We start from the raw sequence: 26,029 nt of genomic DNA on the forward strand, positions 1-26,029 counted from the left end.
AACCTTCTAGCTGCTGAAGAAAAAAGGCATCAGCAAAGGCCCATCACCCAGTTTTTGTTTTACTTTCTTTTATGAAGACGACCCTTTCCCTAGTTTTCAAAAGAAAATTATGTGGGCATTGATTTCCGGAGAAGGTCTTGGCCTGCAGTCCTCGGGCAGCCAGAGGCTCTCGGGCTGAGGACAGCTGCCCGCACGCTCCTGCCCTCCCTGTGGTTTCTGCTCGGAGCCCTGCGCCTCTCCCGGCTCCATGCACGGGATCCTGCCCTAAGGGCTCCCCACACTAAAAAGCAGTGCAGCACGATGGAAGCAGGCTGGTACCGAGGGCCCAGTGTGCACAACAGAGGTTTAACTTCAGATTAGAGCTAGTCTGGCCCTGGGAATTTCACACCTCTGAGTGGGCAAAGCTCATTGGATGATGTCTTGGAGTACATCTCCCAGTTTAAGTTTCTCCGGAAAGAACTGAGCCTGTGTGCTGTAAGACCAAACCACAATATAAACCAAAGCACAGTAAGTGCATTACTACTGGGATTCACTTCTGAAGTGCACCCCTAACCTAAATTAAGGTGCTAGCATAGATGCACTCGAATGTGCCTCACCTTCCTGCACTGGAGAGAGACTTGGTGCTGAGTATAACGTCACTGGTTCGAAGACAGAGAGTCCAGCAGCATGAAATTAGTTGTATCTGGGGATTAAAAGTCTGGTAAGAACCAGCTCACAGTTTACCAAAACCAAGTTGCCTTTGGCCTGAAGATACATCTGTGCTAGTCATAATGTCCCAGTGTATTACACTGATCTGCCACGCCAGCCAGTCACAGTGATTGCTCGCAGCCTTACGTGCTGCCAACATGGATTATACTCTTTCTAGGCCAGGCAGAGTCCATTTGGCAGAAACAAAGTGATATCAACAAAAATAATACAGCTCAGTAGTTATCAAAAGCTTTTAGTGTTCAGCATCGCCATGCAGCTAGTGAGCGTTTGAAACAATTCGCTGACTGTGTCCTACTTTTTCTCTCTTTGCTGTGTTACCTCTACTTTGGAAGCTAGTTTCCAAGCAGTGCACACCAGTAAAGGCCATCACTTGCTATTACCATTTAGAAATTAAATCCTTAGCTGACAACTCAGCCTGCTGGAAAAAGCCAGGTTTTGCTTTCCTACCACACCATCAAATGAACTAAATTAACTTCCAGAAAGGACGCAGGGCTCACTCTCTTGCATATTTCAGCTGCTGGCTGTCAGCTGGGATTTGCAAGTGCTCAGCTCCAGATGTCAGATAGTTTGGGCTTCTCAGGAACCTTAAAATAAAGATCTTTTTAAAAAGTTATACAGTGCCTTCTCTCTCAACAGAAACAGAGAGCTGAATCCTCCAGCTACACCCTCAGAATATAGAGGGTGAAGAAGAAGGACAGAAGTTTGTTTGCCCTGCAAAAGGAGCCCGTGGCAGGGATCTTTGAACTAGCACAGCGCTGCCAGGAGGACTATTAATAATGTCTCTTGGCATACGTATTTAGCTCGATTGCAATACTGGGCTAATGCTGCATGACTGTGGCTATACTACACCCAGTCTGTACCACCTTGTAGTAAGCCAGCTTGAGTGCCTCCACACCCTGCTCTTCCATCCTGCTGGCACCAGGGTGAGCCTTAACCACACTCCGACCGATCTCGTGGATGGAGATGCACTCCAGCCATTTCCAGCACAAAAGGCACAGAGCCGGTCATCTGCTGAGCTACAACCCACTGGGGCTGCATCTCACACGCACTTATCAGTCAGCCAAAGATGTGCCATCATGCATCTCTGCTTTGAGAGGGCAGAGAGAGCACCGGCTCACTTTGTTGCGGTATAGCTCTGTACACTCTCACCAGCTTGAATTTGACCATGGGGCCTCTGGAATTGCTCTTGGCCTCTGATGCCAGGATCTCGTGTCAGCAGTGCTCACATGAAGGTGAAAATTTCCAGCTGTCCACTGGACACCCCTTTTCACTGTCAAACCTAGCAATATGTGCTAGATACATACACATACAAATGCAGTCATTAAGGGCCTACTCCCACCGAAAATAATCAGAGTTAACTTCATTTACATCAGTGGAGGCTGTACTCAGTTCCTTATCACAGAAAATAGGAGTGAACACAAAAGCAATAAAACACACTTGCTAATGTACCTACTACTGGTAGTAATACTAAAGCACAGCTCATACGATAGCACTTACAGCTAGACAATCACTACTCACTGGGGACCCCAAAACTCAACATAGCCTCACAGCTCTCATCAGCAGCAATGAGATTTCATGCACACCCCGTACGAGTCCCATTTGACGCACTGACAGTAAATATCAAGCCAATACGCTTGTGCATGTATCCATTAATGCAGTTAAAATGCTTTGGAATGAATGCCTGATAACAGGTTTAGGATTTTAAATTAGCTTAGAGGAAACATCAGCTGGTAAAACCAAGGCATTATTTCAGGCTTGTTATTTTAAATAAAGTTGATAGTAATTATGTTTGCTTTTTGCCAGTCTATTCAAGGCTACAGATTTGCTGCGCACCAGTCTTCAGTACTCTTGTTCACTCAGCAGCTGATTGACCTTCTGTTGGCATTAAAAATGGGGTTGGAGACATATGAAAGGACAGTACATCAGGAGGGAAACTTTCAGTCTTTGGAGCACTGAGATGCAGAGCAATAGTTATAGATAGACAGTCAGGCTGGTGGCTGAAGCAGCCAAGAACAGAGCCAGCACTCAGTAACATTGAGTTGCATCTTGCAGCATTTCTCCAAGTTGTCCCTGTATCAATGCACCTTCAATTACAGATTCAGCTCAGCCACCCATAGGAATCCACCCTCAGCAAGATCCTATCCAAGTGAATGCCTGTTGATTGTCCCTGTGGTTTTATAATTGTATGGAATAAAGAGGGCAGCAATTTCCCATCTCCAGCTGTGACACTGATGGATTGGTTGTGTCCAGGTCCCTGTTGTCCCCTCCCTGCTGAAGGTGACTGTCCCTACAGCTTCCCTCAAAGAAGTGGTTCATGTGGATGCTCCCTAGTCTATGGACCAGTTGGAGTCCATGGGCCTGTTGAAGCAGGTCCACAGGAGGGTCACAAAAATTATCCGAGGGCTGGAGCAGCTCTCCTATGAGGAAAGGCTGAGAGAGTTGGGGCTGTTCAGCCTGGAGAAGAGAAAGCCCTGGGGAGACTTTATAGCAGCCTTCCAGTACCCAAAGGGGGCCTACAAGAAAGCTGGAGAGGATCTTTTTACAAGAGCATGTAGCGATAGTACAAGGGGTACTAGCAACTAGCATATCTTTAAAGTCCCTTCCAAACTAAACCATTCTATAACTCTAAGTGGTCAGAATAATAAAAAGTGATTTTCTTGAAGCAGAGTGCAGGGCACAAAGATGAACAACTCATCAGGAAAAAGCTGTAGGGGCAGTCACCTTCAGCAGAAGGACAGAGGTGATGTCCACCCATGAAGCTGCTTGCTGAATGATCATCTCCCAACAGCTCTGTGTTCTCTTCCTGTAGCTGTTGCTGTTCCAGTATAAAATGCTTTTACTTAGAGGTTTACCGTTTTCAGGTGTGGGAAGATTACTACTTTAGATTTGCTTGTCTAATTCAAGTGAGACAAATAATTGAAATGCAGACGTAAGTTCTCAGAAACCACTGCCTCTTCTTCTTCAAATAACAAGTGAACATCAGAGGTATGTGCTCGTCAGCTTCCTAGGGCTAGGGTGTCAGTAGATGGAAGCATGTCAAAATGGAGCACCTGTAATGGAACAAGCTTTTTAAGGTACACATGCTCTTGTTGTATATTTCTTTTAGTACTTGGCAGACACAAATTATTTCTTCCATGTATGACTGTCTTCATTTTCATTGGCAATTGTTTAAAAAAAGTGTTGGATACGAAAGTTGAGAGTATAGAAAAGCAGAGGCTAAATTAAATTATATGTCTCTATATATTTCTGCTTTTCTTCTTTGGCATTTTTCCTGCTTCATGTTCACCATTTGATTCTCAGGATACTAAGGCAGCTTTTAGTGTAGCATGTTTTGAAAGAGTTGTAAAATACGGAGCAAGTAATTTCCAACAGAGATGAGTTAATAACAGTAATAAAACAACAACCTACATATTTCTCAGCTGAAGATCTCAAAGCACTCAAATTAACACATAAAGCGTCACAGACCTTTAGGAAAAAAAGTTATAGCTGGGAAAAATGAAGTATGAAAAGGTGATATGATTAAAGCACAGCACTAGCAAGACTGGAAATGTCCTGATTCCCTTCAGCTTTTCCTGCTTTCATGAGCAAGACTATATATGGAGGTATGCTGGAGAGGCACAAGTCAAAGGTAAGGCAACTATTTAACCAAAAAAATCATAAGGAATTCCATCATCTGGGAACAACAAGCTTCTCTTTATTCCTGCAGCACAACCCACTCACTCTTCTTTCCCCACTATCTACTCACAAAATATAACACTGAGACACCGCATGCCAGTGGTCCAGTTCAACAGGTACCTCTGAAAGGCAGAGTACGCTTCTAAAATACTTCATATTGTTAGGAACAAATACACTGAGCGTTTTTTGCCGACAATTAATTTAGTGGCAGCTTATACTCTTCAAGTTCCTTGTTTGGAGGAGTGTTAAAACCGGGGTCTTGCCTCCTTTCAAGGAAAGGTTTTGTTGCAATTCCTTAGGCATAAATTCATTAGCCAGAACTGCAGCGCAATATCAGTTTTCTAACCCTGATGACCAACCATGGTCCTGTTCAACAATGTACTCTGCTGCCTCCCTTTCTGTCATGCAGAATGGAGGAATTGTAGGAATTGTCTGCCTCAGAGTTGTAGGTTTCAGCTCATTACATCATGGAAATTATTTGTATGGACTGAAACCAAAGGATTCTTTGGAATTCCATCAACATTTTTTCATATCACTTAACAAGGGAAAAATGCTACAGGCACCACAGAAAGAAGACAGAGGCCTAGAGGACATATCTCTTTCATACAGTTTTCTGAAATGTTTTGTTTCTAACTGTGAGCTCAGATTTTTCTCTAAGATCTTCAGTGTTCTTCCTCAGGCTGAGAGTACACTTTTTGGTTAACAGTGAAATATACTGCTAGTCCTTACGTGTTTCCTAGCAAGATGTGTTCTCTTCCCTGTCAATGTCTTGTAAATGCACAGGTTTTACAACACTCCTCAAGGAAGGATCCTGGGGGAGTTATGTGCAATTAAACTCTACTTACAGTTTAGAAAAGTAGAGCAAGGGAATCAGCAATAAAATGGCTATTTCAGGGTTCCAGTTGCCTGACAGTCCTGGATACAGAGTCAGTCCTAAAAAGGTAATCCGGGAAAAATGTTGTATAGAAGGTGCAATAAGAAGCATTAATAAGAACTATCTAATCAAGGAATAAAGTGTGTGTGCATGTTTGTGTATAGGCAAGTACGTACATGTATAGTACAGGTATCACAAAGGAAAAAAAAAGAAAAATATGGTGTTGAACAATGGATGTTGAGACAAGTTCTCACGCATGAGTATTTCTTAGCAGGATCTGCATCTAATGGCATACACAGATGGGCCGTGAAAGTTATTCGTTAGGGAAAAAATTAAAAACAGAGGACAGAGAGGAGGAAGGGAAAAGGATAAAGAAAAAGAAAGGGAAAGGGCATGAGAACAACAAGGGAAAACACTGCCCCAGACGCTCTGGAAAACAGCACTCCAGCAGCCTGAGTAAAGTGTATAGGGCTGAGAGTGGAAAGCAGAGTCCAGGGTTGCAGCTGAAGGCCCTCCGCGATATAGAATGTTGAAGAACCTTACACAATGTGCAGCAATTGGACAAATATGGCATTTATTTTGCTTTTCTGTTTGGTTTCAAAATGACTTGATAGTTTGAGCATTGCCACAGTCTGGGCATTGGTGTAGTCTTAATTTTTTGCAAAACCATGTAAATAAGCAGACTCATTTCCTTGTATGACACACCAGCTACACCAGTACAATAAAAGAATACAAGGTTTAAAAACAAAAATCTAACCATGGGAATCTACCTATTAACTATTAAACAGAAAGCAAATTGCTGCCCCAAAGACTATTTATAACATTTTAAGATTTAATCACAAGCACTTTGGTAAAAAATGCTGAAATATTGTTGGCTTGATTCTTGCAAATGAACAAACAGCAGCTGCTGAAACGGGATATTAGACTTCTTGTGGATGTGGAGAAAAAGGCTGGACTGATATTCTCCATCTCTCCTGCTGAAGTTGGATGACTATGCAGTAATGATGACCAGATGCGCTGGAATTCAGAATGCACACCTAGGTTTGGAAAGTATTCGCTCATAGCCTAGCATGTAGCGTTTTGGTTGATATTATTACTTTATGCATGACAGAAAGATGATCTTACACCCAGGGCTTTGAACTCAGATCTGGATGAGTGCTTTCAGTGCTATAAAAGATAGACACCACCACTGTCAAAGTTGTCTTGGGTAAGGGACAGCCTCAGCGGATCACATCATTCAGGGGCCTTAACTATTCAGAGACCTACCTCAGGGCAGATGAATTCTGCCTCTGTGCATCTGCAGCTATACATGAGCAGAGCCGTCCAGGCTAAGTTCAGGCTTTTACTGGCTACCAAGGACTAGACTCGAAAAATGAGGTGTGCTTCTTCACTGGCTCAAGATAAATCCTAGCTCAGGTGTCTAGTTCAGATGTAGGACTCTAAAAAAAAATTATATTTAAAGTTAGGTGAGACAAATTGCAGTAGTAATGTTGGACTTAAGTACCTCAATTACTACACCAAATGGCCAAGTTCTCTGTTGAATTAAGTCCTTGGAAGAAAAAGCTAGCTGCATCCTATGCTGATTCACAACATGGAAATTAGTAAGTCTAGATTGGCTGAGAATTAGTCTTGTCATTAATATTCTTTATGCTAATTGTCAATTTTAATAAAATCAGACCTATTGCTGTTGCTGACCAAATAATCTTTAATTGTGGTACCACAGACTTTCAAAAACTATGCAAGTAGAAAAGTTGTCATAAAATACAGGTAGATACCACTAGCACTTTCTGCAAAAGCAGGCAAAAAACAAGGAAAATGAGATACAATCCTGCTAATATGTGTGCATATGTGGGAAGGAAAATTTAGGTTTCTGTGGTTTTAAAATATTACAAAAGAGTTCTGAGCTGTGACTGCAGTCCACCAAAAGCAAGGTAAGATCCAAGACAACTGAGAATAAAATTCAAGCAGATCAGCGTAAATATCATCTATTCTCCAAAATGTTGGGAATGGATAGGTAAAATGAATATGTTTTTTCATTTCCAAAATATAGTAAAGAAAATCTGAAGTTCACTTTCAGAATACAGGCCCTCTTCAAAGAACGCATGACATGGAGCAATGATGTCAGAAGTAGTTTGCCTGAGGCATCACAGAGTACGCAGCAACTAATCACACTCATCTTATCTAACCTTAAAGGGTTTAAGATCACAGTAACAAATTTCTAGCACAACCAACAAAAAGCACACATAATAATATCTGCCAAAATGTGTCTTCATTGTTTGCCTGTTGTTGCAACTGAACAGATCTACAAGTGAGAGATTGTTGTGATGGGAACGTTCAAAAGACTGACAAACCAAACTTCAAAGCGGAAGAGTTACTGGGCTGATATTGATTAAAATACACATCGTTATACAGTACCTTGAAGCTGAAGCCACATAGTTGGTGCTAGTGGCTATGGTCCTTGATGGTCTTAGCTACCCAGATGGAGGTAATCAAGCCTGAAAGCTCTCTGACACGGGAAGCTGGACCTGAAAGAGGTCTTGCCTTTCTCCCCTCCCACTGCCCTCAAATCTGAGATCTCCTTTCATAGGAGTTTTCAGCCTCTGGATGGTTCTGAGCCCTTACCTCTGGTCCTGAACTGCAGGCTGGGTGATGCTAAAGTGGGGTTACTTTCCAGGCTGTCACAGGTACCTTATTGTGTCACTTAGCTGTTCTGCTTTCTTGCATAACTGCATCTTTGTGTCTTAAAGCAAAAGCAGCCTTGCCAGCTCTTAACGAGTAGGTGACCATCAGCTTGTTGTTTATAGTTCTCAGGCCTCTCTTTTCAACCTGTGCCCCTACTTCCAAGGCCTTCACTGTTATCCCCTGCTATGCAACTTCACAACAGGAGACATCTGGTACCAAGTTCCAGTTCACACAGCAAGCTCTCACAGCAAGTCAGCAACAAGTCCAGACTGGGGCTTATGTAGTTAGCATGAGGCACAGTTAGCATAAAGCACCGTTAGCAGAAGACAGCATAAGGCACATGTCCTCCTACTAGCAACAACAATATTATTTGTACTGGGACACTGTGTACAAACATGGTTATACATTGGTTACCAGTTATGCTATACTAGGGTGTTTATGTCCCAGTTCAAAGCAAGCTAATACCAGTTGAATACTTCTTAGCCTGTTTCTACTTTACAGGTGCAAAAGGTCTGTGCTTGGGCTTCACTGTGGAGGTTGAACCATGGACAGCCAGCAGTTCCAATCCTGCTTTCTGTGGTCTCTGTGGGAGCAGTGGCTGGTTCTGCAGAGAAACGGCCCATTATCAGTTCAGAATTAAACCTTTGTGCCCATCAGCTGGAGGAGAAAGGGTGATGTTTGTGGAGCATACGTTTCACTTTGAAAAGTACAAGTTCTCAGCAGCCTTGCTGACCTTATCCCAACTGATAAGCAAACGGGCTCTCGGGCAGCAGCTGCCTCCACCAAAGCCACACTCCAGCAAGCACATTAGAAATAGGAAGGGCCACACTGGACAACATGTGAAACAGCCACTGTTTATGCTGATGCCATTTTCTTTTCTTGCGCAAATCCAAATTGTTTTCAAACATACTTAGAATCATAGAATCATAGAATGGTAAGGGTTGGAAGGAACCCTAAAGATCATCTGGTTCCAACCCCCCTGCCATGAGCAGGGACATCTTTCACTAGGCCAGGTTGCTCAGAGCTCCATCCAACCTGGCCTTGAACACTTCCAGGGAGGAGGCAGCCACAGCTTCTCTGGGCAACCTGTGCCAGTGTTTCACCACCCTCGTGGTGAAGAATTTCTTCCTAATATCTAATCTAATTCTGCCCTCTTTTAGTTTAGAGCCATCCCCCCTTGTTCTATCACTACACACCCTTGTGAAAAGTCCCTCTCCATCCTTCCTGTAGGCTCCCTTCAGGTACTGGAAGGCAGGTCTAAGGTCACCCTGGAGCCTTCTCTTCTCCAGGCTGAACAGCTCCAACTCTCTTAGCCTGTCCTCGTACGAGAGGTAGTCCAGCCCTCTGATCCTGGCCCTCTTCTTATTACTTACCTCTTCTTATTACAAAATAACAACAATTTACTTTGAAGCACAAGAATTTCCTTGAGGAGAAACAATTTAAGTAGTTTTATAGTCTTCCCAGCTCTTTAAATCCCTGGTTAATGATGGCACTGGTTGCTATTGTGCTTGCTCATTTGTTTGCTAGTTGAAGGATTGTGAGACAATCAGTCTAAAACTTTTTCCACTGTGAATTAATCCCCATTCCAGGAAAATGCCACTGGTTCATTTCTTACTGGCTGAAGATGAAGTGACAAGTCTGCTTCTCACTCTCTCAGGCCCCAGTGAGCCAGGCAGGTTACGAGAGCCATTCTGGTGTTTCTTCTTGCTGTAATACACCAGGGAGAGCAGACATGAATGCAGGATGAAGCATTTTCACATACCACATACTTTCACATGTAAGAAGCGGCACACTAAACACTGTGTATGCACTCTTGGACTGCCCTTATGGATCTGAAATGGTATTTAATGCCTTCTTTGTAATGCTGAATATGTGCAGAATGAATTAAATTGACATAAATCAACACTGATTTAAGTTACTGAATCACTACTCACGCAAGCAATTCCACCAGTCATGTCAAGTGTGTAGAGCATAAAATAACAGAATATATTTATATCAGCATCTGGCTTCCATCTAAAGAGCTGCCCTGTTGGGTGTATTCATGCAAGCTACTGGCTTTCAGGAATAATTTTGCATTACCACGTGGTTCAAAAGTTAGAAAAATTATCAAGAACCATGAGAAGAATTTAGATTATGAATTATGTGGTGTCTGTTTCTTGTCTGTGAAAGCTTGCTTAGAACAACACGAAAAAAGTTTTGCCTCTGTGTTACTTACGATGTCCTAGATTACTAACAGGAAAAGGGTTTCAAGGAAATTGGACAAATTCAGCTTCTGGTAGTTTTCTCTGTTGTATTCTGTTTTACACAACAATGGGAAGAGATGGAAAGCATAAAGCTGCAATATCGACCTATTTTTAGGGGACAGTTGAATCAACTTGAAGTTGTATCAGACTCTGGGTTGCTTTGAAGCATCTTAGACATCATCATCTAGTGTCTGTCTTCACTATAGAAGCTGATTTCTTGAGATTTGCATTTCAGTATAATAAACTCATGTAAATCTTACCCAGAGTTTTTGTTGTGTTAAAAGAGATTTCATGATGGCTGACAAACCACAGAATTTCTTTTCTTGATGCAGCTGAGGTCTGAAGCACTGATATTTTCCTGATTTTGTAGCACACTGAGCCTCCACGTGGTACCATGAGTTCCATCAGTAGTGTGCAGAGATTTTCTTTATGAGCTTGCAAGGACTGTTCTGGAAGGTGGTAACACAGAAGGACAAACTCTTCCAACAAGCAGAAGAGAAAGGAGGAAGTCTGAGACTCATGGTCATCCTCAAACTGAGATATCAATGCTCAGTACCATTTGAGCATTCCTTAACGTCAGCAACCAGTCTACATTTTTGAGAATCTAAATGTTGTTGGTCCAGCTTATGAATCAAAATATTAAAGAAATCAATCCCAAAAATCATTTTTGAGGAACTCCACTAGTAAAATCCCTCAAGGCTGATCCTTACCCTTTTAGACCTACACATTGCCATCTTTCACTTAGTCAGTTCATTGCCCACTTCTGCCTTAATCCCCGCTTTCTTCCATGTAATTAATAATTTCCATGGTGCTGTATCACTTCTTTTATATAGTGAAGAGTTATTCTTTTCAGATAAAGTTACTGAGCTTTAGTAAATCCATGTAGCATTTTAACCTTTTTACATTCACTTCCATATTCTTGATAATTCTTTCCCTCAAAGTATGTTCTAAAGTCTGTACAGACTTGATATCAGATTAAAATGATAGCAGATATCTAATCAACCAGCCAAAAAACCAAACTCTATCTTGAATTTCTGTCTTTGGTAAGGGGATAAAAAAGAAATTTATGGAAGTCTTCAGAACCAAAAAGGTAGTTGGTAGAAATGGCAAGTCTATAAAGAGTGCGAAAAAGGACTGATCGTGAAGGAAATCTACAATTAAATAAGCCAGGGATAAAGGAAGAGAGAAAAAGAAAAAATGAAGTTTCTGAGAAAAGATAAGAAATAATCTCTGCATTTTCCCACAATAACTGCTTTACCTGAGCACAGAGTTACATAGTTGAGCTTGGAGACAAAGTCAGGTTATCTAGTGGGAATGAGAAGTAAACAGAAATTACCAAACCTGAGGTTGTAACAAATTTCAGCATACACTTGATGGATTTTTAATCATATAAAGAGGGTCACCTTTATCCTAGCATGCTGAAGGAACATGAAACTACAAGTCTGACAGCAAGGACTGAGCAGAGGTATTAACTCCTAATGGAAAATAACAAATTTACTTCTTACTCTCAAGAAAAGCGGCAAGACGTCCAAGAGACAGGGCAACAACAAGCCTTATCAGAGACTTGCAGTAAGCACAACTATGCTAACTGCTGGAAAATGGCTGCTCAGGACCAGCGCTGGCCACAAAACATGATATAACCACCATCAGCAACTTTGTACTGGGACTTGGTGTCCTTTGGCTAATCCCAACAGGGTGTATAAAGTTCTTGAACTTTGATCATGAAGATAATGCTGAAGCCTTCCTCCTTACCTCTTAACAAGCTGTGATGGCCACTTAGTGGCTCTCTACACTTACATGAAATGCCATCAGCAAGTGCAACTTCCTGAGCTTGAGCTGGAACCCAGAAATTACTCCATCCCAGGTAAAGTGGCCTTTCTGCACCAAATCTCCAAAGAAGAGTGATGAGGAACTTAATCTGTTAGGGCCAGATCACTTGTTCTGAGAGGCTGCTGTTCATGATTCATCTGAAGATGTTTGTCTCCCAGCTCCTTCCTCCCCAGTGCTATAGCTTGCAGCCCCATTAGCTGTGCTGAGATATCTGTTTGCAGAGCAGCCTTATAAAAGTAATCACTGAAAGAAGTTGGCTACATTGCTAATGAGAGCAATGCAAAAATCTCAGAGACTGAAAAAAAACACGTAGTAGGGACTGAATGCAGAAGCATACTGGGATGGAAACTCCTTAAGAGCCATCCCTTCTCCTCAATCTGCCAAGACATTTTCCATGGAGAGTCAGCAGTAAGAGACAGGATGAAAACAAGAATTCCTCCTCACTCTGGGGAGTCCCCATCTGCCAGACCTGGAAGCCAAGCTTCCTCTTGTTTGTTCTGTTTGTCTCTGGCCCCTTGAAACCTTCCTGCCCCTCTGCACAGTGGCCCAGCCATTTCAGATCAAGGGGTTTTGCCAAAAGAATGAAGAGTATACAGCAGCAGAGCTAGATGTCCCTCAGGGTGACTCAGGAGTTCATCAGAATATTGTCCTACACAGTGACCTTACAAAGAATGTGAACAAATAATAGCAGGACTATAATAGCAGCATACATCCACATGATCTTTACTGAGGGAATGGCTAATTAATGAGAAGAATCATAGTAACAGATTGACATAAGAATCATAATAACAAATTGTCTTAACAGATACCAGATTTGTGTCATTGGTGCACACATACACTAAGAGTTTACTTCTCATTCTAATTGTGTGCATTTCATTTTTACATTATGTCAGTATTTTTCAAACATTTACACAAGAGAATTTTCCCACATCATGCCTCCATGTTCTGTTTGAAATCCAGTGACCTTAAATACTGAGAAGCTCTTTAAACAGCTTGTGGCGGGTGACACGAGCTCTTGATTTTATTTTAATGATAAAAGAAGCATATCTAATGAGGACCATCTACTCGTGCAATGTGAATCACTGGGGCAAGAATGGTTACAGTTCACCAACAACACAAAATGAAGCAAGTCAGGTCACATGTGAAGAAAGTAAATCCCTTTTTTATTGTGATGGAAAACATGTTTTCCGTATTCCAGTATGCCAAAATCTAACCTCAGTTTTCTTCATCCATTCACTGTTAGCTACTAGAGCTCAAGATCTCTGAGTAGTGCGTAGCAAGGTGTGCTTTCTTTTATTTTTTTTAATTCAAATTCACAAATAATTTCTATTTTTACAGCTTTCTTTCCTTTATGCATAAAATTAGTAATCATTTCTGCACTAGTGTCTACCTATGGCATTGAGTTCTCGCATCCAGCATTCTTACCAGACAAATGGAAAGCAGGATCCCGACTTGCTAGTCAAGCACACCAATCTTACATCAATGCCTCTTCTTTGAAATTAATGATGTGACACCAGTGTAAGATCAGGATCAGCTTCTCTCAATTCATATGCTTTAAGTCAATGACAACAATAGAAATCACAGAAATTATCAACTGCATTCCCATTACCAGGTCTGTGCTATGGAGGCAAATGGTTCCACCAGCACCTGTGGAAAGTGAGAAACTGCTATGAAACTCTCTTCTCAGTAGCGGATTCAGTAATGTGATCTCTGGCCTGATTCTCTACTGCTCAAACAGTGATGAAAGCACAACATTAGAGATTTTTTAACAAAAATACCAGTGGCCAGGAGAACTGGCCATCCATATTATCCTCCCCGTGCACCCACTGGTATCAGACACTGGGCAAAAGTTTCAGTAGAGCTGAAGAGTGATGGGAAAAAGGGGCAGGCACATGTTAAATGATGCTGCCGTTTGCCTGAAGATGACCATTGCCCCTACAAGAGTAAAAGGGAACAGGAAGAAAGTCATTTAGTCAAATATGAAATGATTGCCCTAGGTTCAGCTGCAGTTAAGGTACACCAGCATGCCAACAAGGGAGAGATGCTGTGACCAGAAGAAAGGAAAAATGTGCTATGTGTAATGAAAACACAGCAAAATTCCTCACAATCCACCTGCACCTGCCCTGTCCCTCTCTCTCCTTCCTTCCAGGGCCTTTTCCCTTCCTTCGTGTTTGACATAATATCCTCTTAAAAAAGATGTCTGTCTGGCTCTCTGGCCTCAGAAGTGGTGTCATTACTACATCGCTCACTCAGCTTTCGTTCTACACCTTTTTTTCCTCCTCTGGGTAGAGCTGACCATCCAGGCAGGCATTGCCACTGCCCTGCCCAAGGCCTGCCCTGGCTGGCTGGGTCTCCTGACTGGTCTTTACAGCATGCACTTTTTTGGCAAGTCAGTAGCAAATATTTTTCAAGTGATGCAACTCTCTCATTGTCCATTTTTTATTTAAGACAAAGCATCAGATTCTTTTTCTGTTATCTGTCAAAAGCATGTTAAATGATGACAGCTGTCAGATGGAAAGAGGCCATGCCAGCACCAATGAGTATGACAGCCTGTGGTGTCTTGCGTAGGACAGTCCTACCAATGCCGTAGACACTGGACATCATAACAAGGCTTGATGTTTTACAGTGGTGTCACACTGTTAACTCACATGTAGTTAGTAAGTTCTTCTGAACAACACATCCTGTTCTGCAGTGTTGGCACCCATCTCTTCTTAGTGCATGCACAATATTTCAGAGTCTAGACATCTGTCATTTTGCCAGTCTTCTTCGCCTTTCTTCTCCCTCTGTCTTCCAAAAATTTTTAAACCTATTGGTCAACTTCAGTCAAATTGAGCTGCTGTAAGAATCTCACACCTATAGCAAGTTTAAGCAGCCAGGGAGATAAATTGTATTAAAATGCTTATTTCTATAAGAATAAGTTCTAATCAAAACTTATTTGACTATATTAGGGCTTCTTCAAGCTTACTTTAACTGCCATTTCCCTCCATTGAGGGAATGGCTACAGGCTCAGTCCCTCTTATAATAAATCTGAGGACTCACACATGAGCTTGGCCGCCAAGCACAGTTTTGCATCAGTTCCAGCATTCATGGAAGGACCTTATTGTTTAAATGGAAGTGTATAAAGCAAAATCTGCAAGTCAGCTATATAAAGAACCTGGATCCATTGAAATATTGTGAGTCTCCTGGTTTGGGGGGCAAAATTAGGTCTAATGATCCAGTGATAAAGACATGAGAGTGAATCTGGACAACAAAACCCCTGAGCCCTTATTGTTACCAAAAGTTTCTTATGAAATTGTAGGTAAGGGCCAGAGTCAAACAGCTTCAACTCCCCATGACTAATTTTCTAGTTGTTTGGCTCCAGCTGGCTTGATGACCTTCACAGACATCCAGCAGATGAAACTAAGATCAGAGATCTAAGAGAAATTTAAGTCTTCTAAATCCCTGTGTTTGCTTCTTTTTCTGGTTCAGCCTCCCAGTTCATAAATTGTAGACAACAGCATTCCTCTGTTTTACAGGTAAGGAATAATGTATTAAAAACTGCAAGGCATTCAGATATTACCCTAGCGAGGAGGGCCATATAAATATCTATAAAACACAAGTAGTACTCCCACTGCTAACACTGACTGAGTAGTTTGAGTCACTGTTTTTTCCTTCTGCATTTTGTTCGTCTGCACCTTTCCTCAGAAAGAAAAAAGCAGCATTACAAAAATAATAATAGCTAGCAAGTGCTAATACATTTCTTGTTGTAACATCAGTATTTTTCTATTTGTGATAGAAATACTGCTATCAACTTGTTATATTTTATCTGTATAGTATAGTCTCTGTGTGTTTGCATATATATATACATACACACACACATATACACATACATATTGCAAAAATTTCTGTCTTTGAGAGTCAAAGCAATGTTACATAGGAGTTTACTCAGTTTAAACTCATTGGTAGCATAGTCTTAAAGCATAACAAGATGCGGATATAAATAAATTAAAGATGTCCTTCTGGAGCAATTTTTTCTTAAAAACTGAATTACTGTCCAACATTCATTCAGGAGGAATCGAAGACATCTGTCAAGAATGACTGTTTTTGTGTTGCTTCCAGCCTTATGTGTGCTACTGTTCTGAATGGAAACAAGAGAACATACGATACTTCTATAAATCATAATGTAATTCATTGTAAATCAGAGTAGGTATAATTATGCAGAGTTAGAAATTACCCAGTTTACTGGGTATCTGTCTTCATAGAATTACGCTATTGCTACTGTTGTCAGGAAGTAAAAGCAAAGAATAATGTCCTGTAGTACTAATTTGGTATATTCAGGAACTACTTAGCAAGAAATGGGGCCTCATTAAGGCACTGACCACATTTGTAAGTGCAGTTTTTCATAATTATTACAAAATAGGATACTGGTCAATCCCATATTGTTGATTGGTTAAATAAAATTTATAGAAGTGTGAGATGACCAGAGTTACTCAGAGAAGCATTTAGAACATGAATCTGATGAAGGTGACCTTGTAAAAGTTCGAAGCAAGTAAACAGTAGGGTGAACACAACGGATACTGTTGGAGAGGAAATCAAATTTTATCGCAGCACAAAAAAATTCTCAAGACATTACCAGTAATCAAATCCTACAATTTCCAGAGGTCCAGTAAATCTTTTGTAAACCTCTGGCAGCCTAGCCAGTAACACTAAGAGGAACAGGAGCTGATCTTTCCTTCTCATATTTTAAGACATTTTTTTAAGACTTTAAAACACCTCCATTTTAACCTTCTTTTACAGTAAGAATAAGTAAGCAAAGGATAGGATCACCTAAGTGTTATTAATTCTCTTTTCTTATTCACACCATAGGAAGAGTGTGGCAGCAACACTAAGAACTATGTACTTAAACTGCTGTAAAACCAACAAAGTTCAGAATCGTGCCCTGTGTATTTCCATGGTGCACATTAGCAAACCATTACAGTGGGAGATCTATCCAGGATAGGCTACCCTCAGATGTTTCCTTCACCTAGTTCGCAGTACAGTGTTAGGCAGGGCAAAAGCTGGATAGCTCACATTTATTTTCACTGATATTTTACTTAAAGCCCTCTCACTGAACATCTTATTGGTCTAAATGTGCTATTGATGTATTTATTTAGGGGGTTGGTACCTTGTCCTTACAAGAACTGGTTTAGATTCTTACACAGGCAATCAGTATTTCATTTTCAGTTGGGCCAATTCAGCTGACCAAACACCAAATTCAAGTTTATATGTATGTTTATTACTGTTCTTCCTTTTAATAAGTTACCAGGCTGAGTGAAATCACTCATACAGGATGCAAACAAAAGCTAAATATTATCTGTCCCTGCTGAATATTATCTATGTTGTCCCATGCTGCAGCAACAGAAAAGTAGTCAAATGATGTAGCAACTTGTTCCCAAAACCATTTCAATGTCAAGGTCCACACAGAGTTAATCATCAAGGATCTGAGAAAGATCTGTGCTCCTGTTGTAGGCAGTAATCATGCGATGCCCTAAGTAACTTGAAGCCGTAAGAAGCTGGACAGCCACTGTCTCTGGATGCGTCCCAAATGAATGGTATCATCCATGTTTAGTGATGCTTATTAGTGACTACAGTAACTTGGGTTGACTTGATTATAGAATAAAGTGTCTCACCCTGCGCAGGAGCAGAAGGGGTAAATGACTGCACCCCTGCATCGATTTACTGCTATGAGCAGGATTAAGGACCTGCACAGGTGGATGCTTTTACACGTTCTAGATACAATGAACTGAACATTATTGAACATTGTTAAAGCAGCTAGTCAGTAGCATCATTCCTAGACTGAATTCATGTGGATTTGCAGACCATCTGTGTTACACATAGTTATCACAAGGCTGAAGCAGTTTAAATAAATTGTTTATGTTTAGATTAATTGAAAAAGCTGTCTTCTGTGTTCCTTCTCCAAGTCTCTGTAGATGGCTGTCCATTTTGCTAGGATGTTGTCTCTCCTTAAAAAGAACATCTTATATTGGTGAAATTTTAAATGAAGCTTCTTTCTTCTGTGACTACTATGTACCAGCTCATGTTACGACTGTACTTATTCCTGGCATTTGCTTGGAAGATGTATGGCTGCCGTAGCCTCATTGCAAAACTTCACAGAATCACAGAATCACAGAATGTTAGGATTTGGAAGGGACCTCTGTGGGTCACCTAGCCCAAACCCCCTGCCAAAGCAGGGTCACATAGAGCAGGCTGCACAGGACCTCGTCCAGGTGGGTCTTGAATATCTCCAGAGAAGGAGACTCCACAACCTCCCTGGGCAGCCTGTTCCAGGGCTCCGTCACCCTCAGAGGGAAGAAATTCTTCCTCATGTTCAGACGGAACTTCCTGTGCTTCAGTTTGTGCCCTTTGCCCCTTGTCCTGGCGCTGGGCACCACTGAAAAGTCTGGCCCCATCCTCCTGACACCCACTCTTAAGATATTTCTAAGCATTTATAAGGTCCCCTCTCAGCCTTTTCTTCTCCAGGCTGAACAAGCCCAGCTCCCTCAGCCTTTCCTCACAGGAGAGATGCTCCAGTACTGAGCATCCAGGAGTGCTAAGGGAGCTGGCGGATGTCATTGCTGAGCCACTCTCCATCATCTTTGAGACGTCCTGGAGGACAGGAGAGGTGCCCGAGGACTGGAGAAAGGCCAATGTCACTCCAATCTTGAAAAAGGGCAAGAAAGAGGACCCAGGGAACTACAGGCCCGTGAGCCTCACCTCCCTCCCGGGAAAGGTGATGGAGCAGCTTATCCTGGAGGTCATCATCAAACAAGTGGAAGAAAAGAAGGTTATCAGGAGTAGTCAGCATGGATTCACCAAGGGGAAATCATGCCTGATCAATCTGATAGCTTTCTAAGATGACATGACTGGCTAGGTGGACGAGGGGAGAGCCGTGGATGTTGTCTACCTCAACTTCAGCAAGGCTTTCGATACAGTCTCCCATAACATCCTCCTAGGGAAGCTCAGGAAGTGTGGGCTGGACGAGTCTTCGGTGAGGTGGAATGAGAACTGGCTGAATGGCAGAACTCAGAGGGTCGTCATCAGCGGCACTGAGTCTAGTTGGAGGCCGGTAAATAGTGGTGTCCCCCAGGGGTCAGTACTGGGCCCAGTCTTGTTTAACTTCTGCATCAAGACCTGGATGAAGAGTTAGAATGTACCCTCAGCAAGTTTGCTGATGACACCAAACTGGGAGGTGTGGTAGACACACCAGAAGGCTGTGCTGCCATTCAGCATGACCTGGACAGGCTGGAGAGTTGGGCAGAGAGGAACCTGATGAGGTTCAACAAGAGCAAGTGCAGGGTCCTGCACCTGGGCAGGAACAACCCCATGCATCAGTACAGGCTTGGGGCGGACCTGCTGGAGAGCAGCTCTGCGGAGAGGGACCTGGTGTCCTAGTGGACATCAGGAGGATGGGGCCAAACTCTTTTCAGTAGTGCCCAGCAACAGGACAATGGGCAATGGGCACAAACTGAAGCATAGGAATTCCGTCTGAACATGAGGAAGAACTTCTTCCCTCCGAGGGTGGCGGAGCACTGGAACAGGCTGCCCAGGGAGGTTGTGGAGTCTCCTTCTCTGGAGATATTCAAGACCCACCTGGACGAGGTCCTCTGCAGCCTGTTGTAGGTGGCCCTGCTTCGGCAGGAGGGTTGGACTAGATGACCCACAGAGGTCCCTTCCAACCCCTACCATTCTGTGATTCTGTGATTCTGTGGTCTTGGAGATCAGCTCAATGACTGCCCTGAAAGACTGTTTTATTCCTGAATCTGCCTCTGAATGCCAATTTGATTATGCGTAACTAACTTAAGACAAGATTTTCATGAGGTGTAACTAAACCTCATGTTTCTTGTTTTCTGGATACCTGACAAGCAGCCCCAGGGTCTATTTTTCTGAAGCACTGAGCGTTTCCATCTGTGTTATGCAATACAAAGTATTGTGAAAAGGCTTAGTCTTCAGTAGACAACTCCGTGTGCCTCAGTTCCCAAGATGTGCAATGGGGATAAAAACAGTCCATTTAACAGTATTTTTGTGAAACTAAATTTGTATGTTAGAAAGTCTTATATTTCACATGATGATTGCCATGGAAACATCACAAGGAAATGAATTATTTTCAGAGAAGCATATAATAAATATAGGACAAGGCCATAGCTTGAACAATGAATATAAAACAAAATACTGGCCAGTGTAATACCATCAGTCCATCTTGTGCACTGAATGAGGCAGTGCACCTCTGCAAAAAGAATACGCAATCGTATCACGAAACATTTAGTTTCGCACATGTGTATTTTCTAGTGCTTTGCTCTATCACTTTCCCACTCTTTGATCACTCAATAAAAATATTTATCTATACACACACTCACGCATAACTATATAGAGAAGTGCGTACCTATATACATTTATCTCCTTCTATGACCATGTGACCCACATAGTGGATGAAGGAAAGGCTGTGGATGTTATCTGCCTGGACTTTAGTAAGGCCTTTGACACTGTGCCCCACAGCATGCTCCTGGAGAAACTAGCTGCCCATGGTTTGGATGGGTGTACTCTTCGCTGGATAAAGAACTGGCTGGATGGCCGAGCCCAGAGGGTTGTGATGAATGGAGTTAAATCCAGCTGGCGGGCGGTCACGAGTGGTGTTCCCCAGGGCTCAGTTTTGGGTCCAGTCTTGTTTAACATCTTTATCAATGATCTGGATGAGGGGACTGAGTGCTCCCTCAGTAAGTTTGCAGATGCCACCAAGCTGGGTGGGAGTGTCGATCTGCTTGAGGGTAGGAAGTCCCTGCAGAGGGATCTGGACAGACTGGATCAATGGGCCGAGGCCAACTGTATGAGGTTCAACAAGGCCAAATGCTGGGTCCTGCACTTGGGTCACAACAACCCCATGCAACGCTACAGGCTTGGAAAGGAGTGGCTGCAAAGCTGCCCAGCAGAAAAGGACCTGGGGGTGTAGGTCGACAGCCAACTGAACATGAGCCAGCAGTGTGCCCAGGTGGCCAAGAAGGCCAACAGCATCCTGTCTGGTATCAGGAATAGTGTGGCCAGCAGGAGTAGGGAGGTGATCGTGCCCCTGTCCTGGGCACTGGTGGGGCTGCTCCTGGAGTACTGTGTTCAGTTTTGGGCCCCTCACTCCAAGAAAGACATTGAGGTGCTGGAGTGAGTCCAGAGAAGGACAGAGAGGCTGGTGAGGGGTCTAGAGAACAAGTCTTATAAGGAGTGGCTGAGGGAGCTGGGGCTGTTTAGTCTGGAGGAGAGGAGGCTGAGGGGGGACCTTCTTGCTCTCTACAACTACCTGAAAGGAGGTTGTAGTGAGGCAGGTGTTGGTCTCTTCTCCCAAGTAACTAGCTACAGGATGAGAGGCAATGGCCTCAAGCTGCGTCAGGGGAGGTTTAGATTGTATATTAGGAAAAATTTCTTACTTCTTTCTTACTTCTACTACTTTATTCTTCTTTACTGAAAGAGTGTTCAGGCATTGGAACAGGCTGCCCAGGGAAGTGGTGGAGTCCCCATCCCTGGAGGTGTTCAAAAAAACTACTGTAGATATGGCACTTCAGGACATGGTTTAGTAGGTGTGGTGGTTTTGGGTGGATGGTTGGACCTGATGATCTTACAGGTCTTTTCCAACCTTAATGATTCTATGATCTTGTGATTCTATGATCCTACACACACACACACACACACACACACACACACACACACACACACACACATATTATCGGTCTATACATATATATAGGAACACTTCACAAAATCTTTGCATTAATGACTTCTAATACTAAAACCTACCTCCTCTTTTTCCTGTCCTATAACATTACTATGTGTATAGCAAAAGCTTCCCCTGCTGGAGCTCCTGTACACACAGTGGCATTTCTGTTTCTCGCATCTGCTTCTTTTCAGAGGAATTCTGAAAGCATTTTATTTTTTTTTTCCTATAACATTTTAGTAGTCAAATGGTGAGAAATGAACCTCACAATTTTGCTGTTTAATGACACATACCATATTGAGATAATCTTTTATTAAAGCCCTGTTGAAAACAAAGGTTAAATTATATGTATTTGTGTAGTCATTTTTAAATGCAATAAAAATTAAATTCCATTTTTTGACTTTTTTACTTCAGGGACCTGCTGCTTTTAAGTTTCACCAGTCCTTCCACTGATGTTGCATTACGCATTCGAGTTAGGAATGACTCACAAAAGGTACAGGCATCTTCAAATTGTCACTGGCACAACAAACCAGCATTAGTTGGAAAGTCTTTAACAAGATCCTCTGTTCACATGATCCTACAGTCTGCAGGGTTCTGGGATTCGATGACAGGTTTTGTTCAAGTAACTAAGTGAACATATAAAAGCTTAATTCACAACAGGCATAAATCTGGTGGACTGGGCAGAACAATCCCTCAGGAGAAAATGACAGCATCAGGAAACTCCCTCCCATTTGTGCAAAGTCAAATGAGAACTCATGAGGAATATTTTCCCAGCCTCAGTAATTTTGGAAAAGGCATCTTGTTTATCAAACACTATAAGCATAACAGGATATCATTTAACTCAGAGTGTGCATAACTGACACTACTGTACTGCTTAACCATCTTCACAGCAATGCGTTCTTGCTAGCTAAGCTTTGTTGACAAAGACAAAATTTGGTTCTCTCTGTTCTGAATCTCTACAAAAACTTCTGTTTAGAAATCAAAACAACATCCTGTATCTGTCTAACCACAGCTACCAAAAAATACTTTCCTGCCTTTTTCCATGCCTGTACTGGCATCCTTTCCATTTTTGTAACAGATTCAAACTTCTTGACCTCACTTTCTTAATGGTTCAAGGACAATGCTGTCCATAATCCAGTCTCTAGTTCTGCCTCATCCTCCACCTCTCTCCATCTCTACCTTCTACTCCGTTCTCTCCTTGACTACCTCTACACCTTCTCCTGTCCTTTGTATCTGTTGTCTGCCAACACATGGAAGAGATTCCTAGCCCCTCTCCATTAGGTAATCTTCTGTGTCTCCATATCAGTTCCTTAAAAATTCACTGTCTTGTTTTCAAGACTCTCTTGGGCTTTCAGGTTCACAATAAGCCTCTTGGTCTGACTTTTATCAATTCAAATGAGATCATCATCAGCTCAGTGCGGGGACTTCTCTGTCATAATATTAATCCCCAGGTGTACATCATCCAGAATTAGCCAGTTTCTGGGCTAGTCACTCTGAGAGGATACTGAAGAGTACCTGAGTATTGAGAAGGGGGTCAGATCAATAATCCCGGAAGGAAAAGCCTACCTTACCCGTTTCTTTTTGACTTGTTTCTCCAGACACCGCTTCCACGCTCTCCCTTGAGCAGGGACTGGCTTTGGGTGTCAGGCTGAGATCAGAGATGAACTAGAAAGATTTGACAACATAGCAAAGTGAGAAGCAGAGCTAGCTACTAGCAGGAGACGATTCTCCTGCTGAGGATCGTGTTTGGCAGAGCACTCAGGGGACAGAGAGATGAAGAGGGCTCCTCCTGGGACAGACATGTGCTAGGTATCTAGAGAACACATTTAGTTTCACGTCAATGCAAGCATTTTAAGGGAGTATGCTTGGCCAAAGATAAATACGATATATGTGAGAAAGCAGGGTTCCCTGACCCGGTCTGAATCAACAAATCACCACCAGTTTTACTTCCTTTTCCCCCTCCAGATATCTCCATGCCAAGCTCTAGCAAATCTTATCCGGCCCTGATTCAGCCTCTCCCCCCCAAATCCTCTTCCACAGGAAACGCGGGGGGTGGGAGGGACGTGGGGTCAAATTAATCTGGAAAACAACTGCAAAGTCAGCATTTCAGAACATCCTGTTGGAGAAGGCAATTTCTGCAGCCCGGGCTGAGAAGATGCGGAGGAGTGCTGGCTCCCTGAGCCCCCAGCCCTGGTGCTGCCCAGGGACAGGGACGCACAGGGCTGGGGCTTGGCTCTGGGTGGTGGGGCCATGCACAGGGAACAGGGCTTCTGTTTGGTCTCAGCTCTCAGCCAGTTCTTCCCAGGGTACAGCTAATTTCCCTGGAGCAGAGGAGGTGCTGGAAGGCCTGCTCGTTATCGCCATGCTTTTGCCACCTCTCAAATAACTGCAGACTCCCACTCCACTTGCCAAGGGAGATTTTTAGATCTCCTGTGGGGTCCCTGACCTCAGGTAACACTGAGCTTCTGAAGAACCCAGCCGAAAAACTAGTAAATAAATAGAAACCGAGATAGCAAACAAGCTTCCAACAGCTTCTAAAAATGGCATTTTTCAATAGAAAACTATTGATCAGAAAAACTTCTGACCAGCTCCACTAATTTTACTTATTTATGTTTCCCAAACTGTAAAAAAGATTTATTTTATTTCTCTGACAACAGTGTACAGAGGTTCAGCTAACAAGCAAACACCTTAAAAAGCTTTCAGTATTTCTGGAGAAAATCTTTGCAAACTCAGAAACAAGGAAACACCCTGCCACCTCAAGAACTTAATCAGCTCATTATACTCACAGCTGTAAAGAACTCAAATGATGGATATTTTGTAGAAATGCCTTCGAAAACTTACATAACATTTTTGGTGTTTTCTGGATATCTAAGGAACTTGAAATTTTCTGAAGATCAGCCTCTTCAAATAACCTTCTACAATTTACAAATATATCTAGTCCAGATGGATCAGCTGAGGTCTGCCTATCCAGCAACAAGAGTAATCACGTATTTCTACAGCAGACCTGATTGCAGAATAATCCTGACTATGAAGAACTACAGTAAAACATACTCTACTCCCAGTTGCAATGTTTTTTGAGGGTTTTCTTTTAAAAAAACCCCAAACATTTCTTAATCTAATATTACACGCTTCAGCACCCTGCCAGGCTTTCTACTTTTGCATTCAGGACACACAAGCTTTGCTTTTTTTCTCCCTTTCCCAAGAGGATTTTCAGAAGACATCTGCATTGCTCTGCGTCATTTGTCCATAATTACAAGTCTTTTGGAGTATCCTGTGACATGAGAGCTTTAAACTAAGAGTAACAGGGAAGGGAGATGACAAATACCACCAAGTGAGGGCATGGTGGCCTGGCTTGGCAAGCAAAGGGAGCAGATTGACATGGACAACTGAGACCTCTTAACTGGCAAAACAGGGATGAAAAGGCCCCACCTCAAGCGCATGCACACAAATACAGAAGTGATGAAAGGACGGGATCATTGGGGAAGCTCTCACACGCTTTCTGGGAAATCAAGAGTGATGGATGTTGTTTATCTTGACTTCAGCAAGGCTTTGGACAATCTTTCTCATTGTTGCCTCCTTCAGGACAAGCTGAGGAATCAGGGATTAGATAAATGGACAATAGTGAAGTGGACTGAAAGGTGGCTGAACCACCAGACTTACAGGGCTGTCAACAACCTGTTCCTGGATCTGCTGAACACATGTAGTGGTATTACACAGACACATTGTACACATGTTGTATACAATAAGTACATATATTGTATATAGACATGCAGACATGGAAAGCCCTGTCCTTCCAATTGTCCACTGCAGAAACAAATAAGCAGCTGGGAGAAAATGCTGTCTGCTCCAGGTAAACCCAATAGGTGTATCATGGGAGGATGGCAAAATCAGTTCTAGCATTATTAACCGGAGAGGTAAAACAGCATTTATCAAGCAGAAGCATTTTAAATCAACAGGATTCATCAATTTGCATCCATGTATCATAGGCACTTTTGATGAGGAGAAATACAACTTACTGGTATTAAATTTTAATACATCTTGAAATATGAGGGGATTAAAGGTCTGCAAAAGTTGTACCAATACTAAAAAAAAGGCAAGCAGGCTGTCTGACAGAATTCAATGACAGTTTGCCTGATGTAAATCCCAGACAAAAAAATAGCAAGTTCTACAAGGCATATGATTAATACGAAAGAACAAGAATAGCAAAATACCAGTCTGCATGGGTTCAAAGGAACCAGATCTCATCAAATGAACAAAATTTTCTTTCATGATCAGACTGATCAGAACCTGATTTACACAGACAGA

Source organism: Opisthocomus hoazin, chromosome 1 (assembly GCF_030867145.1).
Source record: "Opisthocomus hoazin isolate bOpiHoa1 chromosome 1, bOpiHoa1.hap1, whole genome shotgun sequence".
Lineage (NCBI taxonomy): Eukaryota > Metazoa > Chordata > Aves > Opisthocomiformes > Opisthocomidae > Opisthocomus > Opisthocomus hoazin.